This window comes from Cardiocondyla obscurior, linkage group LG21 (assembly GCF_019399895.1).
Source record: "Cardiocondyla obscurior isolate alpha-2009 linkage group LG21, Cobs3.1, whole genome shotgun sequence".
NCBI lineage: Eukaryota > Metazoa > Arthropoda > Insecta > Hymenoptera > Formicidae > Cardiocondyla > Cardiocondyla obscurior.
In genome coordinates, this window is record NC_091884.1 from 3,233,247 (window position 1) to 3,247,799 (window position 14,553).

General features: G+C 52.6%; 2 non-coding genes across 2 annotated transcripts; both read left to right on the forward strand.

Annotated features, from left to right (window-relative positions):
• Nucleotides 1-2,636: 2,636 nt before the first annotated feature.
• Nucleotides 2,637-4,552, forward strand: LOC139110800 (small subunit ribosomal RNA). Its single transcript, XR_011547059.1, has one exon. It is a non-coding gene; the product is annotated as a small subunit ribosomal RNA (ribosomal RNA).
• A 1,203-nt stretch (nucleotides 4,553-5,755) lies between these two features.
• On the forward strand, nucleotides 5,756-5,910 carry LOC139110854 (5.8S ribosomal RNA). Its single transcript, XR_011547092.1, has one exon. It is a non-coding gene; the product is annotated as a 5.8S ribosomal RNA (ribosomal RNA).
• The last annotated feature ends 8,643 nt before the right edge of the window (nucleotides 5,911-14,553 follow it).

Below are 14,553 nucleotides of genomic sequence, written 5' to 3' on the forward strand. Positions count from 1 at the left end.
GCCGACCGCCCGGCCGCTCGGTTCGGTACTATAAGAGGTGTCGTCGCTGCGGCGACTCGTGCACAACACGATGCATGCGAGCTCTCGGTCTGGTCGTACCGTAGCGTTACGGCGTATGTATAACCGAGCTCGGCGAAGCACTGCGGTGCGTACAAAAGTGTCGTTCGCACTAGAACGCTTTTTGAGAGAATTTAGCTTCGCGCTTACTACGAGAACTTTGGTTCTCTTTTGAGATCTTTCGGGCGTCTTGCCGACATTCGGCCAAATGTACGCCAAGCTCTCGGCGATCGTTTCGAGGCCGGATAGCGAAGGAATTGGTGAATACGTGACGAAGAAATTTTGTATCTCGAGGACTCTGCCGTTCGTGCGGTCCGTACGTACCTCCGAGCCGTAAAACAACACGGAGCTCGAGATCTTTGACGCGGAGGTAACTACCGTGCGCCGCAGCGGCTAAGTCCGCGCGGCGTCGAAATTTCACCGCCGGCGCCCATATACCGCCGTGCGTTAGACCGTGCGTCGCCGACCGCCCGGCCGCTCGGTTCGGTACTGTAAGAGGTGTCGTCGCTGCGGCGACTCGTGCACAACACGGTGCATGCGAGCTCTCGGTCTGGTCGTACCGTAGCGTTACGGCGTATGTATAACCGAGCTCGGCGAAGCACTGCGGTGCGTACAAAAGTGTCGTTCGCACTAGAACGCTTTTTAGAGAATTTTGCACTGCGCTTACTACGAGAACTTTGGTTCTCTTTTTGAGATCTTTCGGGCGTCTTGCCGACATTCGGCCAAAAAGCTCTCGGCGATCGTTTCGAGGCCGGATAGCGAAGGAATTGGTGAATACGTGACGAAGAAATTTTGTATCTCGAGGACTCTGCCGTTCGTGCGGTCCGTACGTACCTCCGAGCCGTAAAACAACACGGAGCTCGAGATCTTTGACGCGGAGGTAACTACCGTGCGCCGCAGCGGCTAAGTCCGCGCGGCGTCGAAATTTCACCGCCGGCGCCCATATACCGCCGTGCGTTAGACCGTGCGTCGCCGACCGCCCGGCCGCTCGGTTCGGTACTGTAAGAGGTGTCGTCGCTGCGGCGACTCGTGCACAACACGATGCATGCGAGCTCGCGGTCTGGTCGTACCGTAGCGTTACGGCGTATGTATAACCGAGCTCGGCGAAGCACTGCGGTGCGTACGAAAGTGTCTTTGCTCGAGAAGATTTTTGAGAGAATTTTGCTTGCGCTTACTACGAGAACTTTGGTTCTCTTTTGAGATCGTTCGGGCGTCTTGCCGACATTCGGCCAAATGTGCGCCAAGCTCTCGGCGATCGTTTCGAGGCCGGATAGCGAAGGAATTGGTGAATACTTGACGAAGAAATTTTGTATCTCGAGGACTCTGCCGTTCGTGCGGTCCGTACGTACCTCCGAGCCGTAAAACAACACGGAGCTCGAGATCTTTGACGCGGAGGTAACTACCGTGCGCCGCAGCGGCTAAGTCCGCGCGGCGTCGAATTTCACCACCGCCGCCCATATACCGCCGTGCGAGACCGTGCGTCGCCGACCGCCCGGCCGCTCGGTTCGGTACTGTAAGAGGTGTCGTCGCTGCGGCGACTCGTGCACAACACGATGCATGCGAGCTCTCGGTCTGGTCGTACCGTAGCGTTACGGCGTATGTATAACCGAGCTCGACGAAGCACTGCGGTGCGTACAAAGTGTCGTTCGCACTAGAACGCTTTTTGAGAGAATTTAGCCTCGCGCTTACTACGAGAACTTTGGTTCTTTTTTTGAGATCGTTCGGGCGTGTTGCCGACATTCGGCCAAATGTGCGCCGGGCTCTCGGCGATCGTTTCGACACCAAAGTCGAAAATCGAAGGCGTTGGTAAATCCGAGCCGAAACGATACGGAGCTCGAGTACTTTGCCGTTCGAGCTGTCCGTGGGTAACTACTTGCCGAAAGCAACACGAGGCTCGAGGACTTTGCGTAAATAACTACGTACGACGCAGCGGCTAAGTCCTCGAGGCGTCGAAATTTCGCAGGTTTCGCCCATATACCGCCGTGCGTTAGACCGTGCGTCGCCGACCGCCCGGCCGCCCGGTTCGGTACTATAAGACACAGCATTGCCACGAGTCGGTGTCGAGAGACCGAATGGCTCATATGTGGCGCGCACTTACGTGTTGGACGCGCGATCGTCCCTCGCTTCCGAGCAAGCGTGCGGACGTATCGTTGCGCTTACCGAACATCAACTCCACGGATACGAGAGTGTCGGTTTCGGCGAGATCTTTGACGATGTCGCCGTTCCCGCTTACTTGTACGCCGTAGCGAAATAATTTTCAACCGGTGCCTCGGTGTTCTCACCGCTGGCACCGTTGAACGAACAGTGCTCCACGACGTCTCAGATCGGATCGGTCTAGCGTCAGGGCTAAGCGGCCTTACAAGCCGCTGTTATGGGTGAATGAGAACAAAATTTGATCTTTCATACCGTTAAAGTATATATAAATACGAAAAGCGTGTCCGTCGACCGGCTCGAAAAGTTCCGGCGGCATTAACGACACACGAAACGCGCACGGCTCTTCCTCGCGGAGTGTCCGTAGCAGCGTAGCGTTGTTTTTCGCGTTGCTCCACCGCGAGTAACCGCGATCGCACACACGAAGCTCCCTGGTTGATCCTGCCAGTAGTCATATGCTTGTCTCAAAGATTAAGCCATGCATGTCTCAGTGCATGCCGAATTAAGGTGAAACCGCGAATGGCTCATTAAATCAGTTATGGTTCATTAGATTGTACCCACATTTACTTGGATAACTGTGGTAATTCTAGAGCTAATACATGCAAAACAGAGTCCCGACCAGTGATGGAAGGGACGCTTTTATTAGATCAAAACCAATCGGTGGCGTGCGGATCTCCGTGCGTCCACCGTTTATTTTGGCGACTCTGAATAACTTTGTGCTGATCGTACGGTCCTAGCACCGGCGACGCATCTTTCAAATGTCTGCCTTATCAACTGTCGATGGTAGGTTCTGCGCCTACCATGGTTGTAACGGGTAACGGGGAATCAGGGTTCGATTCCGGAGAGGGAGCCTGAGAAACGGCTACCACATCCAAGGAAGGCAGCAGGCGCGCAAATTACCCACTCCCGGCACGGGGAGGTAGTGACGAAAAATAACGATACGGGACTCATCCGAGGCCCCGTAATCGGAATGAGTACACTTTAAATCCTTTAACGAGGATCCATTTGAGGGCAAGTCTGGTGCCAGCAGCCGCGGTAATTCCAGCTCCAATAGCGTATATTAAAGTTGTTGCGGTTAAAAAGCTCGTAGTTGAATCTGTGTCGCACACCGTCGGTTCACCGCTCGCGGTGTTTAACTGGCGTGATGTGGGACGTCCTACCGGTGGGCTTAGCCCCGCGAGGGGCCGCCCAAACTAATATCCCGTCGCGGTGCTCTTTACTGAGTGTCGAGTCGGGCCGGTACGTTTACTTTGAACAAATTAGAGTGCTTAAAGCAGGCTATCCTCGCCTGAATACTGCGTGCATGGAATAATGGAATAGGACCTCGGTTCTATTTTGTTGGTTTTAGGAACCCCGAGGTAATGATTAATAGGGACAGATGGGGGCATTCGTATTGCGACGTTAGAGGTGAAATTTTTGGATCGTCGCAAGACGGACAGAAGCGAAAGCATTTGCCAAAAATGTTTTCATTAATCAAGAACGAAAGTTAGAGGTTCGAAGGCGATCAGATACCGCCCTAGTTCTAACCATAAACGATGCCAGCTAGCGATCCGCCGAAGTTCCTCCGATGACTCGGCGGGCAGCTTCCGGGAAACCAAAGCTGGGTTCCGGGGAAGTATGGTTGCAAAGCTGAAACTTAAAGGAATTGACGGAAGGGCACCACCAGGAGTGGAGCCTGCGGCTTAATTTGACTCAACACGGGAAACCTCACCAGGCCCAGACACCGGAAGGATTGACAGATTGATAGCTCTTTCTTGATTCGGTGGGTGGTGGTGCAGCCGTTCTTAGTTGGTGGAGCGATTTGTCTGGTTAATTCCGATAACGAACGAGACTCTAGCCTGCTAAATAGGCGTACCTTATGGTATTTCGAAGGCCCCCGGCTTCGGCCGGCGGGTTTTTACTACCAACGTACAAACAAATCTTCTTAGAGGGACAGGCGGCTTCTAGCCGCACGAGATTGAGCAATAACAGGTCTGTGATGCCCTTAGATGTTCTGGGCCGCACGCGCGCTACACTGAAGGAATCAGCGTGTGTTCCCTGGCCGAAAGGCCCGGGTAACCCGCTGAACCTCCTTCGTGCTAGGGATTGGGGCTTGCAATTGTTCCTTATGAACGAGGAATTCCCAGTAAGCGCGAGTCATAAGCTCGCGTTGATTACGTCCCTGCCCTTTGTACACACCGCCCGTCGCTACTACCGATTGAATGATTTAGTGAAGTCTTTGAACTAATGCGCGGCAATGCGTCGGCATTGCCGATGTTGCCGGGAAGATGACCAAACTTGATCATTTAGAGGAAGTAAAAGTCGTAACAAGGTTTCCGTAGGTGAATTTGCGGAAGGATCATTAACGTTCCGGAGGTCCTGCTGCTCTGTGTGCACCGTTCTCGTGACGAGCGCGCAGCGGCCGGCGACTGCATGGACGAGGAACCGTACGCGCGCACGGTAACGTGTACTACGTTGCCTGCCGCGATACGGGGCAGACAAGCTAGAACACGACTCTGCGAGTTGTGTCGAGAGTGGCTGAAGGGGCGCAAAATCTAATCGCACGAGACATCGCGTCTTCCGAGTCCGCGCCGCCTTCCCACTCCTCGTCGGAGCGTCCGTCGCGAGACGCGACGCTTCGCTCGAGCAAAATTGCGAGATCGAGAGGAGAGAATAGTTTATGCGACGCAACGACCGCGTGCGCGCTCACGCCGCCAACGGTGGCGTGCTGCGGGTGCGCGCCGCATTCGTCGCCGTCGTATAAGAGAGGATTGTCGGTCGGGACGAGTGTGTCGAGATCTCGAGAGCTCAAAGCGAGAGAGGACCCCGGGCATATTGTGGAGAAGAAGAGAGATTCGAGAGTTGTACGCATTGCCGTATTACGCTCTTTGCATTCTCTCTCTCTCTCGTTTCCTGCGGAGATTCTCCGCCTCTCTGTCTCTCGCGCGCTTCGAACGACCTGTTGCGCGGACCACCGCGTCAGCGCGCCCTTAGCCGGGGCTAGCGCGGCCGGTTGGTCTCGTTGTGCGAATCCAGGAGGAGCGCGAAGGTGCATCTATATGCGCGCCCGCTCGCGGATCAGGATCGGTGAGAAGGAGACTACGGAGGCGCGCCCGCGCGCTGCCTCTATCTCCGCGATTCGGACGCGTTGCGGTGCGCGCGAATGCGCCGCGTACCGGTGGTAACCTATGCTGCCGCGTCGTCGTGCGCGCCGGGCGAGGAGTGGAGAGTGCGACGATTCTCGCCGCTGCTTTCCTCCGGTCCGCGCGCGCGCGCGATCGCGCGCGCTGAAGGGTTCGTCGAATATGCTAGTCATTTTCGACCCCGATGGTTTTTTAAAGAGTTCCGCCCCGGCTCTCGCTTCGCGAGAGACGCAACCTCTGGTTTTCGCACCGCGCCGACAACCGACGTCTCCTCTCTCTCCATTATTGTGCCGTAGCCCCGTAACAGGGGCGGCGGTCCGCGCGTGCTCGGACGCGCGGCCAGGCTGATCGAAGGGCCAAAACGAAGAAGACGCACATTGTTGTCTATTCCTTGATAGAGCGTACTTGGTGCGCGAAGGAACGATTACCCTGAACGGTGGATCACTTGGCTCGTGGGTCGATGAAGAACGCAGCTAATTGCGCGTCAACTTGTGAACTGCAGGACACATGAACATCGACATTTCGAACGCACATTGCGGTCCACGGATACAATTTCCGGACCACGCCTGGCTGAGGGTCGTTTTATCGAAGACAAACTGCTTGCGCGCGCCGTTTCGACGGCCGCGTACGAGCGATTCGTTGTTGACGTTCGCCCGATCGCGGCGGCCGGCGAGAGAGTTATACCCGCATCCACGAGAAAAGAGAAGAGAAGCGAGGAGTCGTCGATGACGCCTTCCCCGGGGTATCAGGCACACTACGCACGCTATCCACGCGGCGAGTTGCTGGATTCCATCAGGGTTTTACGAAGGCTCGCGCTCTCTGCGCGCTCTCTATAACTCGCGGAACGGCGGCGTACTCGCGCCGTTGGGCGTCGTCCGAAATAACGAGGTTTGAGGGTCGAACGAATGAACGACGACCGACCGAAAGATGCGATCGAGAATCGCAAAGAGACGCACGCACGCACACACGCACGGGAGGGAAGGACGTGCGCGGTGGTGATAAACGTGGCGAGCTCTTGCAAGGAGTTTATACGTTATACGTATATACGCGCCGAACGAAAAAGAGTAGATCTGCCTCTCGCGCGCCGCCCGGAGGAAACAAGCCGACAATTCGTTCGCGCTTGTACTCCCGGTGGCCTGTGTGCCGTTTGCGGCGCGCGCGAGATCCAAGGCTGATCCACGGAGAAGTAGTTCATAAGGAGCGCGGAGAACCGAGTTTGAGTTTTCCTCTCCTTCTTCGAATGAAGATCGGAGAGGAGAATAGAGGCCGCGAGGACCGCGCCTCCTCGTTCTCCTTCTGCACAGAGCTTGGCTATCGTCGCTTTACCGCCGCCAACGCAAAGGAAACTCGGAGAGGGAGGGATTTTAGAGGATATATACGACGAAGCAACATACGAGAGAACCTGACCGTATTATAAGAGAAAGAGAGAGAGTGGTCGTCGCCGCTGCAGCTGCTGCCGGCCGCCGCCGCAGTCGCGTTGCCGACGCCACCACGACGCGCAAACCGGCCTCCGACGTTCGCGTCGGGCTGGCTGGCCAGTTGTCGTCGTGGTCGGTTGGTTGGTGCGCGCGGGCGCGGATCGCGGCGCGGTTGGACGCAACGTCGACGAAATCACCACGCTCGCGGTTGTTCTCTCTGCCTCGTTCGTTTTCTCATTTTCCGTCTCTTCTTTCAAATATCTTGCGCACCGATCGCCCCCTGCGCAGCAAAAGTGTGCGAGGTGAGAGAGATCGCGCGCGGTTCGACCGCGCGTGTTCCCGAGTCCACGAAAGCGCTATGTATGGTAGCAGCTCTTGACCGGGAGCACGCGGCGTCTAACCAGCAGTTTGCGCGCGGCGTTTCGCCGCGTCATTGCGTTTTTCTTTCTCTCGCGTCGTCGTCGTCGTCTCGCCTTCTTCGTATTATATATATATAGTACAGCCTCACGACAATTTCTTTTGACGACCTCAGAGCAGGTGAGACTCCGCTGAATTTAAGCATATTATTAGCGTGGAGGAAAAGAAACAAACCAGGATTTCCAGTAGCGGCGAGCGAACAGGAAAGAGCCCAGCACCGAATCCCGCGGTTCCGCCGCAGGGAAATGTGGTGCTTGGGGAGGGTCCGCTTATCTCCGAGGCGCCGCGTCGCGTCCAAGTCCATCTGAATGGGGCCATTTACTCGCAGAGGGTGCCAGGCCTGAAGAATCGTGGCAAAGGTCTGAGATCTCTCCTTAGAGTCGGGTTGCTTCTGAGAGTGCAGCCTCTGGCGGTGGTAAACCCATCTGGCACAACACGACCACTGAGACCGATAGCGAACAAGTACCGTGAGGGAGAGTTGAAAAGAACTTCTTTGAAGAGAGTTCGTTGAGTACGTGAAACCGTTCAGGGGTAAACCTAAGAAACCCAAAATCGAACGGGAGATTCATCGTCAGCGACGCTGGCTTCGCGTCGGTGGGCGATACCCGCGGGGCCTCACGGCTCGCGCGCGGCAGCGCTGCCGCGCGCCGATGTCCGGTGTTTTTCGTCGTCGCGTACCTCTCCCCTAGTAGAATACCGCGACCCGCTGGGTGTCGGTCTACGGCCCGGGCAGGTCTGGGACTGCCGCTGCAACACGGGCACGCCGTCAAACCCTCGGTCGCCCGGCCGGCTGCCTGTGGCGGTACACGGCAAGGCACGCCAGGCCGCAGCCTTTACACACGCGGGAGTGCAAGCCGTCGCAAGCGCGCCACGGTACACGGAGGCTTACGACCAGCGCCGTCACCGGTCCTGGCCCGCTGTTGGTCGTACGGTTAACCTCTTCGAATAGGCCCCAAAACGTTCCCCGGGTAACTCGGGGACCGATACTCGGTCGGCGACGCTACTGCTTTGGGTACTTCAACCCGTCTGAAACACGGACCAAGGAGCTCCAACAGTAACGCGAGTCATTGGGACTGCGATACCTAAAGGCGTAATGAAAGTAGAAAGTCGGCCCCGGTTGTCGACCGAGGGAGGATGGCCGCGTCGCGATGTACCTGGCACCCGGGCGCCCGTCCTCATTATGAGAAGATACACCCAGAGCGTACACGTTGGGACCCGAAAAAGATGGTGAACTGGTCAAGACGAAGTCAGGGGAAACCCTGATGAGGTCCGCAGCGATTCTGACGTGCAAATCGATCGTCGGAACTGGGTATAGGGGCGAAAAGACTAATCGAACCATCTAGTAGCTGGTTCCCTCCTAAGCCCAGGATAGCTGGCACTGGCCGTTCCGCACGGAACGCGCGCGCGAGTCTCATCTGGTAAAGCGAATGATTAGAGGGGCCTTGGGGCCGAAACACCAACCTATTCTCAAACTCTAACAAGACCTGGCTTTGAACTATGAAGCCACGAGCATCTTCGATCATACAAGTGGGGCCATTTTGGTAAGCAGAACTGGCGCTGTGGATGAACCAACCGCAGAGTTAAGGCGCCCAACTCGACGCTCGCGTGGGAACACCATGAAAGGCGTTGGTTGCCGGTACATTGCAGAATGCGGCCACAGCCGGAATCGCCATGAGGTAACAACTCACCTGCCGAAGCAACTAGCCCTGAAAATGGATGGCGCTGAAGCGTCGAGTTTATACCTGTCAGCGGCAAGTGGGCGGCTGTGTAAGGTGGCGGGTAACTCTTCGCCCGGGAGCTTTACAGGCCGCCACGAAGCCCTGACGAGTAGGAGGGTCGCGACGGTGTGCGCAGAAGGGTCTGGGCGCGAGCCTGCCTGGAGCCGCCATCGGTGCAGATCTTGGTGGTAGTAGCAAATACCCAGCGAGGCCCCGGAGGACCGACGTGGAGAAGGGTTTCGTGCGAACAGCCGTTGCACACGAGCGCCGTCGATCCTAAGCCCCAGGAGAACTGCATGTCATCGACAACGCACGATACCTCGTTGTCGCAGCAGTTTCGCGCACACAAAAGCGCGCGCGCGCAACATGAGCAAAAGCCGTCGCGCGCGGTGAGTGAACTTTTTGATTACCACGCCTACCGAAGCAGGGAATCCGGTTCTGGTCTGGAACCCGGCAGCGGGAAACCACAATTCGGGCCCTCGTAAGAGTGTTCGTCGGGGTAACCCAAAATGACCTGGACACTGTCGGGAGACTGAAGAGCTTTTCTGTATAAGCGTTCGAGTTCCTGGAAACCTCTAGCAGGGAGATAGGGTTTGAACGCGAAGAGCACCGCAGTTGCGGCGGTGTCCGACCCTTCCTCGGACCTTGAAAATCCAGGAGAGGGCCACGTGGGAGGTGTCGCGCCGGTTCGTACTTATATCCGCAGGTCTCCAAGGTAAAGAGCCTCTAGTCGATAGACTAATGTAGGTAAGGGAAGTCGGCAAACTGATCCGTAACTTCGAATAAGGGATTGTCTCTGAGGAGCGGGGCGTGTCGGGCTTGGCCTGGAAGGTCCCTGGCTGGACGTGCCGGGCCTGCGAGGTGAACTATCGGCGTTCTCGCGCCAGGGATCCGTTTGTCCCGTGTCTCAGCCTCCCGGCGGATCTTCCTTTGCTGCGAGGCTTCCGTGGCGGCGAGCCGTCGTGGTCGTCCTCTTCGGCCGCCATTCGCTCAGCTCAGGAACTGGCACGGACTAGGGGAATCCGACCGTCTAATTAAACAAAGCATTGCGATGGCCCCCGCGGGTGTTGACGCAATGTGATTTCTGCCCCAGTGCTCTGAATGTCAACGTGAAGAAATTCAAGCAAGGGTAAACGGCGGGAGTAACTATGACTCTTAGTTACTTTGGCCTGAAATTTTCATCGAGAATGGCTTCCAGGTCAAGCCGAGCAGCTACCTCCTCGTGGTCCCGCTGGAAACACGACTTATGTCGTGGCCAAATGCTGCTCGGATTGACGGTTAAGTGCAGCCGATAAAGCATGTTACGCGAAGATCTGCGTAAGGTGAGGAGCAGCCTGGTATAAATGCCCAAACGCCTACCTCGGGCTTCCGGGGGAAGGGGTAGATAGGCTAGCTCTTTGTCTACTCGTCAATTTACTGGCTTTCAGTTCACGTAACTTAGCCTCGGATTCGGGAGCGATAGGATCCGCGTCCCGTCTACCACAGAGATCCAATGATGACGACTCGGCTAGACAACGGACTATGACTATTTCTGTTCCCTTTCAGCCTAACGTAATACACAAAGGTGCTGAGGAGTTCACTGGCACCGGATCTTAACAATATGATCCGCCATCATCGAACGCAGCATAACGAGTTGGAGATTGCCTTTGAATGTTCTCGATGCGGAAAAAGATATAAGACAAAACATCCCGCATTATGTCATGTGCCAAAATGCCCGGGCTCTATTATAGCACCAGTAGAGGGCCATAAGTGTGAGGTATGCAACGAAACGTTCACATCAATTATTGGACTTTCACAACACAAACGGCATCGACATCCTGCAGCGAGAAATCGAGAAAGAGCTGCTTCAGTAAGCTCAGAGAATCCCGACGCTGCTCGACCGGGCTTGGTATTTACAACAGAAGAAATTACACGCATGTATGAAATTGAGGCTCTTTCAACGGGATACACTGACAGCCAAATTTTAGATAAAATAATAATTGCATTAAAACGCAAAACAAGAAAGCAGTTACGAGATAAAAGAAGTGAGGCGGCATATAAAAGAAGGCGGGATGCTTTTAGGAAAGATTACAATCCGCCTCTTGTTACTACTTCCAAAACCCCGGTAACCAAGAACAGACTAAAAGAAGGAAAAACTGACTCAGCAACAAATAGGCGATTGCGGACTGTTGACGGTTTACGCGATCGGCTTCGGCGAATGTCGGACGACAATATGAGCGCTGCAGGAGCAAGCCCTAGAGATCCGATTAATCGAATAGGAAGTCGAATTCCTGTTGTTCTGGTTCGGTGTGATAAGCTGATCCGGGGTAATCGCGCTACCGATCAAGATCCTGAGTCAGATGAAGAACGGGAATTAAAAACGCAAAATAAAGGAAATCATAAAAATATAGAAAGCGAAAATTCTTTGAGGCTAATAAGCAGTTCAAAACAGGTACAAATTGGCTGCTTAAATCCAGACAACGTAATGCTGGCTAAGGAGAGCAGCACGGAGCAAGAGCACTGTGATAGACGCGAGGCTACAATAATGCCTAACGACTTAAAAACTACAGAAGAACTAGATGATAACAATCAAACAACGTTAAATAACCTGATACTCAGAGAAGAATGGAAAGAAAGAATCATTAGCCAACTAGAAGAGTGGAACATTACAAGTCTTAAAGAGACGACGCAAAAACTAGCGGAAAACATAAAAGAAGCTGCTGGAAAATCACACTACGACTTAAATCTACTATATACAAAGGTGTTAACGTATCTGGGAGGTGAAGACCCTAATAGTGCGGCTATAAGCCGGCCAAAACGCAAAAGAAATATAAATAAAGCGCGAAAAATAAAACGATATAAATACGCACGTACACAAGAACTGTACAAAAAAGATCCCGGTCTTCTTGCAAAGTATGTGCGTACAAATAAAGATTACTGTGTGAAAAATAATAGCGAACTTAACCGATCAGAAGTTAAAGACCTATATACACAGCTATGGGGAACTATATCTAATGTTCGACTTAAAGACCTAAACACTGTAGAGAACAAAAATCAGGACGCTGTTGACGAGCTTGCGGTTCTGGGGCCCGTAACAATAGATGAGGTATGGGGCCGGCTGAGTAAGATTAAGAAATCAACGGCCCCCGGACCAGATGGAATTAAAAGAACTATGCTAACGGGTCTAGAAAAGGGACAAATACTTTCTGCGTTATACAATCTAATTTTGATTACAGGCACTTTACCAAATGAGTGGTATTGTAATCGCACAACCTTGATTCCCAAAGAGGGAAAGGATACCTCTAAGGCTACAAACTACAGGCCTTTAACTATCAGCTCCCTCCTTAGTCGTCTTTTCTGGGGTATAATCGACCAGAGAATACGCGGAAAGATTAAAATTAATCCCAGACAGAAGGGATTTGTGGCGGAAGCCGGATGCTTTGCCAACGTTCTATTATTGAGCGAGATTGTAAGAAAAATGAAGAACAAAGATGGCGGTGTAGGCATACAATTAGACGTCTCTAAGGCGTTTGATACAGTGCCTCATGAAGCAATTTCCTGGGCTTTGGAAAGAAAAGGTCTGCCGCCAGCAATGATCGAGCTAATAGTACGTTCGTACGATGGTGTAAGTACCGTAATTGCGCACCCAAAAGGTCAAATTGAGATCAAGCTTCGACGAGGCGTCAAACAGGGCGACCCATTATCGCCACTGCTATTCAACTTAATACTAGAACAGCTACTAGAAGAACTAGAGCAGCTACCAGGATATGAAGATGGAGAATTTAAAATATCCTCGATGGCATTTGCTGACGACATATTTCTGGTTGCGTCCGACACTCATAAAGCCCAAGCGCTGTTGGACCACGTGGTTGAATATTTGGGTGCTCTGGGCATGTCGATAGCAGCGAGCAAGAGTTACGCCTTTCAGATACAGCGTACCAGAGATTCCTGGTTTGTATTGGATCCAAATGTTGAACGACTTGGTGAAAAGCTCCCATGCGTCCCGCCCGACTCTTATTTGCAATACCTGGGTATACAATTTTCCCCCTGGTCTGGAATTAAAGAGATGGAAAAAGAAGAACTTACAGGAACTCTCCGCAGACTAAAAACCCTCCCTCTTAAACCGGACCAGAAGCTGCAGTTGCTCCAGACATATCTAATACCGCATTATTTACATCAACTAGTGCTGGCGGTACCAGCAAAAACCCGGCTGGAGGGCATGGATCGGGATATACGTACTATAGTCAGGGGCATGTTACACCTGCCTATGTGTGTGGCGGATGGACTGATCCATAGCAATCAGAAAGACGGAGGTTTGGGCATACCACGTCTGGCTCAACTAGTACCGCGCGTGGCGTTGAGCTTGGGTCTAAAAATGTCGATATCTTCTGATAAAATCCTCCAGTATATATCGGGGAATGTCGCGGCGATTGAGCGACTTCGACGAGCAGCAAATGGTATTAGATTAAATTTTCCATACACAAAAACAGATTTAATTAATTATAAAAAAAGGTGCGCAATAAAAGAATTAAAAGATTGGAAGGCGTTAAGTTCTCAGGGGCGCTCGGTAGATGCACATATAGGCGATAAAATCGGAAATAAATTTCTTCGAGAACGCCAGCTACTTAAGCCTTGTAGATTTATTACAGCTCTACAACTACGCACAAATACAGCGGGAAATAAAACGAGCATTAATAAAGCCTTTCCGCAAAAAGATCTGAGATGTCGCAAATGTAAGACAGTTAATAAAACGCTAGCGCATATACTTGGCAATTGTACGCATACTAAAACGGCGCGAATTCGTCGACACGACGAAATAAAGAACTTTATAGAAAATAGCGTATTACAAAAAGACGCGGAAGCAACTATAACAACTGAGGCCACCTTCACTGGAACGAGTGGAGAGAGACTCAAACCCGATTTGGTCATTAAAAACCGAAAAGGGGTCCTTGTAGTCGACGTTACAGTCCGCTGCGAGGATGGGGAATATCTCGCTCAAGCTAGAGAAGAAAAAATTAACAAATACAGGTCGTTGCTTCCGCAGGCTCAGAAATTATTTCCAACAGATAAAATAAATCACACTGAAGTCCTGCCCGTTGTCATAGGAACAACCGGGGCTATGCCACAGGACACTATAGATAGTTTAAAAGTGGTAGGGATTAAAAATCAAAAAGATTTATTAACAATATCTTTAATAGCTTTACGTAGCTCCATAGAACTATATCATACATTCATGGACTACGACGGCCCTGCCTAATTCTGAGCTGAAACAAAACTAAAAATAGTATGTAAGATTCAAATTCGAGCACTCACTAAACTGCTTATAATAAACTATATATCTAAAAACGACTATATATCTAAACATATAAATACTGTACATAGTTAATTGTATATAATAAAGAAACTGTACGTAAATGTATACAGGCTGTATATTCACTGCACATAAGTAGGGAATAAAACACGTCTTCTAATCTCCAGAGCGCTGAGGGAGGCAGGCGAGGGGGAAAGTTCGACGAGAGGAGCGGGAGGCGCAGGTGAGAGACTGGGGGTATCCGTCACCCAATTCATACCTCTGGTCTCTCTCCCACCTACGGTTACCTCCTCCCCGCGCCCTCCTCATCGTGCTTTTTTCCCCCGTCCCCTCGCCTCCCCGCTCCTGAGTTAGAACCCGTGTTTATTCCCCCTTACAAC